The sequence below is a fragment of the Gavialis gangeticus genome, unplaced genomic scaffold (assembly GCF_001723915.1).
Source record: "Gavialis gangeticus isolate Ggan-Ray unplaced genomic scaffold, GavGan_comp1, whole genome shotgun sequence".
Lineage (NCBI taxonomy): Eukaryota > Metazoa > Chordata > Crocodylia > Gavialidae > Gavialis > Gavialis gangeticus.
Genome location: NW_017729030.1, coordinates 25,274,434 through 25,279,592, shown reverse-complemented (window position 1 = coordinate 25,279,592; position 5,159 = coordinate 25,274,434). Strand labels below are relative to the sequence as shown.

The 5,159-nt window shown below is 42.4% G+C and overlaps 1 protein-coding gene across 3 annotated transcripts in view; it reads left to right on the top strand.

The window, feature by feature from the left end:
- INTU (inturned planar cell polarity protein) overlaps positions 1–5,159 on the top strand; it is a 125,610-nt gene that overhangs the window by 9,167 nt on the left and 111,284 nt on the right. The gene's annotated exons all lie outside the window — the stretch shown is intronic.

The window sequence follows — 5,159 nt, the reverse complement described above, 5'->3', positions numbered from 1 at the left end:
TTAAGCACTGGCAATATAGAACAGATATGCTCACTGGTAGTCCAAGCACATTCACTGGGCCTGATTCATTGTACTCTGGAAAGCAGGCAGATCTAGCCATTGGGGAATTCTGATTTAGAAGAATCCCTGCATGGTGTAGATTCAGCATACCAGATGTATGCAATCTCCCATCCCTTTCAGCCTTTGGCATAGGAGAGAACAGCTGTAGGGAGCAGAGGTGGCTGGAAAAATCACTGACATAGAGCAATTGCTGTCACGATCCTCCTCCCCTGCAACACTTGCCCAAAGTAGCAAGAATAAATTATGCCGTCTTGAGTCTGATCTTTTATTCATCTAGGGCAGAGATGCAAAGTTGATATACACTCATCATTCCCCATATGTGGAAGGGAGCAGTCTCATGCAATGATTTAAGCCCATAATGTCTTTCCAATAAAATCATGCTGGCATCTCTCTGCTGACTTATATTTAATCATGGTTCCTAGTAAGGTGCTAAGATAGTCATCTACACTAGTCAGATCAGAATGTGTTAGTTCAAAGTAAGGGCATTTCCATGTTTGTAAAAACTAAACAATCATTCTGCCCCAGTCCAATACACTATCACAAGAGAGATCACATCATTTGCAAACACCAGACTTACCCTTGCAACATTGTATTAAAACAGTTGATTTCCTGTTGAATAATGCTGGAGAAAGTAATACTTAACAGTAACAGTTTACATTTTCAATTAAGGGGTTTTTTGAGATTTGGGAAGCTAATTTCAAGTAAGGTAGGGTGTCAAAATTAAGACAATGGCTTTCCAAGTGAATTTAGCTGAATAAGAACAATGCACTTGCTTGTTCCAGCATTAATGTCTACACATGTAGTCAATCATGAACAACCACAAATTTAGGTGGTCCCTTGGGCAAAACAACAGATAGTTATTAACTGGTTACAATCATATGTAATATTTGAATTAATCAGTTGTCCAATAGGAGCTAATTAGAATATCTGGTAACTATATAATGGCAATTCCCATCTGGCTGTATGCCTGCTTTCTCCTTGCTAGTGCTATCAATACAGTAGAGAAGGTTCACTGCTCTTCCAAATCAGGAGCACCAGTCCAACCAACTGTGCTAAATACAAAGTCCATAAGACTAATTATTTCAAATCTGCTTTTAATGTTTCTACATGAGAAAGGGTGAAGCTTTCCTCTTCAAGAGGGTTCTTGTGGGAAAAGCTGTCTTTATTAAAATAAAATCCTGCTGTGAGAGGCACTGTGCCTTTCATTCTTTAATAGTTCCCACAGCAGCAAAAAAAATCTCCAAATAATTTTAGAAAACATACTTGGGAGATTCCCCACCACTTTTCAGTAGACATGTTCCATGGCCCTTTCTTTGGCAAAATGGTTATCCCTATTAAAAGAGCCAGTAGTACAGGCTCTTTCCCTCTTTTGAGGCAGCCTACTTTTCTCACTCATGGAACTAACAACTGGAAACAATTAAGTAACTCTTCAACACTGTAATTTAACTAACAGGACCATCTGGCATAGACTATCACTCCTGTACAGGAACATTTTTGTGTACTATTCACTGTATTAGAGGTGCTAGAAAATATAAATGAAATTAGGGAGGGAGCAATTATATATATAATAATATTGCATTTCCATCTTTCTATTACAGTCTGTATTTCACTAAAGTATCCCTTTAGAACATCACAAGATACTAAGTTCTTTGTGGGAGTCCACAGTCAGTTGTTTATGTAAACTGTTTTGTTTTAAGGAATACAATTGCTTGAGAGATTGCGGTGTTTAATGTTGTTCCTACTTCTGTTTCTCTGGAAGTAATAAAAAGAAGGAAGTTGATGCATATCTTGCTTTTATGCCATGCCTTAAAATTATCAATTGCATGTCTGAAACAGAAATAATCAAAGCTCCGGATTTAAGAATTCTCCAATATATTTGGTTTGTATAATGAGTAAAATGTTTGTCAGATAAAACAGGAAAAGCTTATAGTGTGCCTGTTGTGTCCTCTTCTGAAGCTGAACTGAGCAGTACTGCTAGACCTTTTTCCAATTATCCTGTTTTTCTTATTTACGGAGAGAATATATGTGTGTCCTTCCCTGGGTGTGTATGACTAGGCCCATATACTTGTATTCAGTAGATAACAGGGTTTTATTTTTAGGAGTAAAAACAAGGAGGCTTGCAGAAAGCCCACTTCAGAGGCACCACAAAATTTTAGTCTGAGATCCCTGTAACCGTTCCAGTTGAAAACTCTTAGTAATTCAGCTAAACGTGTCCAAAACACTTGGTCTCTCAATTCACTTGGATTCATCTGTTTATTAGCTAACAGTTTCCCTGAGAGGATCTCTAGGGCAGACATTTCACACCAGGGTTCTGTGATTCCTGTCATAAACTCCAGCAGTGTGACACCTATAGTGCAAAACTGCAAAAATACCCTGCTGAGCAAATAACACTTCCAGTGTCTTAGAAATGTTCCAACAGTTCTTCATCCATCCCTTCTGCGCCCTAACATTTTGTTAGGCTTATTGATTGCAGCTGCTTATAACAGAGCTTTCCACTGATTTGCCTACCGTGATGCAAAGGGCCCTTCTCAGAGATGACTGAAAGTAATTTAGAACCCTGTAAGGTGTTTGGATAGTTTAAAAATGTCCCTCTAAGGTGCATTGTTTTGCATGTGTTGACAATGAATTTCATTAACATTATGTTGCCCAATCACTTAGAGAGCCTAGGGGTCCTTTTTGGCCCTATAATTCTTGCTTGTTCAGCATTCTCAAGTTCTTCTTTGTCACCTGTAGTTTTTTCTATCATGCTACTTGTCCCCTTTTCCAGATTATAAATAAAAAATCCAACAGGGACAAAATACAGAGCTTTGAGGCACCACACTGCTTAGCCATATGCTGTGATGAAAATTGACATGTAATGATATTCTGCTTTCTGTCTCCAAACCATTTTTGATCTATGACATTTCTTCATTCTCGCACCATGACTTTAGTTTCATCAGTGGCCTCTTGCAGAACCTTTATTTAGACTTCTAAAAGGCTAAATAACTTATGCTAATTGGTTCTTCTTCATCTACTTTTATGCTGATAAAGACAACTAATTTTAAGAGATTAATGTGGCTCAATCAGGTAATGAGTCTCACTTTTTTTTCTAGTGGGAAATATGCATTCAGGATTGGTGATATTAGCATGCACCAAGTAACACTTGCTAACACCTTTTTAAAAGTCTAAAGTAATGGTTCCCTGCTTTCAATCTGGACTAAACCAGAGATTGTGCCCAAGGCCCCTCTTGTCTTTAAACTTGAACGTTCTATGTTGTGTCACATCTGTCCACCAGCAGCTTTCAGCTTTTTTTACACTCAAGGCATTCCTTGAATATTGCCAGTGCTTATCTTTCACTCATTTTTTGACAATGGAAAAATAATAGAGCAATTTTTTATCACAAAGAACTCAGGAAGATCCCAACAGGTTAGAAGGATTTTGATGCTAGGGATTCCTATTTGAAAGCTCTATGTGTACTTTGTGAGATGTAGTTAGCCATGTTAGTCTAGCTGAAGGCAGGGTAGATTTTGCACCTTATAAACTAACCAGAGTTCATAGGTAGCTAGGTACACATTTTCATTGGACTGAAGCTCATTTCATCAGACATTGTAAAAGGACAGACCCAAAGCTGGGTATGTTGTGAATTGTGCATGGGTGTTTGTACACTTAGCAGCAGTAACATTGTGCGGCACCATTAAAAGGCTCTCACTGGACTCTGGTTGAGGATCACTATTATATGCTTTGAATACCAGTCACACTGGGTGCACCTACACATGTATTAGTCTGACGTAGTTTTGGTGCATGAAGTTTAGTACAGCGCATGCCCCGTGCAGTTGGGGGGCACAGCAGCAGTGAGAGTGTGGCGGTGACAGTAAGCAAGGGAGCTCCCACAGATGCCACTGGTGCTGTTGGTGGTGGGGTGGGGAGGTGGCGAGCACCAACCAGGGGTTGATGACCAGCCACAGCCACCGCTGGCAGCAGCCAGCAGGGATTGTGGACTGCCTGCAGATGCCACCAGCAGTGTCAGTGGGAGGGTGGTGAGTGGCCACCGTAGTAACCAGTGCTACTGTGCAATAGCAGCACATGCTTTTTTAGTGACACTAATGTGCAGTAGACTAATTCTACTGCACATTAACACGGCTTTCACCCTGACGTGCCAATGTGCACTACAGTTAGTCTGCTGTGCATTTAGTGTCTCACATAGACAGGCCTGCTGAAAGGTAACTGTAAACCTCACAAATCCTTTGACAGAGGTGAGCTGCCATGGTGATAGATAGCTTAACCCAAGTGTTAAGCATGTGAGGTGCAGATGCCAGCAGCAGTGGGCTGTGCCAGGTGCCAGGCAGTGCTCTCCAGTGGCAGGGATGGATCCAGAGAGGATGCAGTGGCACAGCTATACCCCGCTTTTAGGCTGGGAGCCTCCAGGGACTTCTTTAACGTGCCTTAAGCAAGTGAGACGAGGTTCTTTGGGTAAATCTGGCATCTTTTATTAGACCAACTTAAACAGTTGAAAAAGTTTTTCTTTGAAAGCTTTCAGGTACAAACACCTTTCTTCAGCACCTTCTAAAGAAGAGTGCTTATACCAAAAAGCACGCAGAGAAGATTTTTTTCCAACTATTTGAGTTGGTTTAACAAAAGATACCAGATTTACTCAAAGAACCTCATCTCATTTGCTTAAGGCACTTAAAAGCTCAGAGACAATGTTTTGGGGCACAGTTTTGGACCAAACGGATATAAGCAACACCCCTAAAGCAAGTGAAACATCCCCAGCACCAAGGGGAGAGGAGTTGGGATATTTATTTGCTGTAGGCTCCTGGGGCACCTGTGCAAGCGCAGAGGGGAGGGAGGCAGCTGGGAGCAGGGCGGTGCAGCCACCCCTTGGACCCGCTCCTGGCCTCGGGGCCCAATGAGAGGAGGGGCCGGTTTAACTCCGGGTTGATTAGTCCCACGCTTGCCCGCATCCCAGCAGGAGCGTCTACACGCGAGGTCCAACTGGACCAGCCCCTCCCAGGGGCTGTGCTCCTCTCGACGTCACGCCCCGCGGGGGCGGGGCCGGAGGAAGACCGGCGCGCCCCGCCCTCCCCCCAAGCTTCCCAGTCTCCATGGCGCCCGGGCGTCAC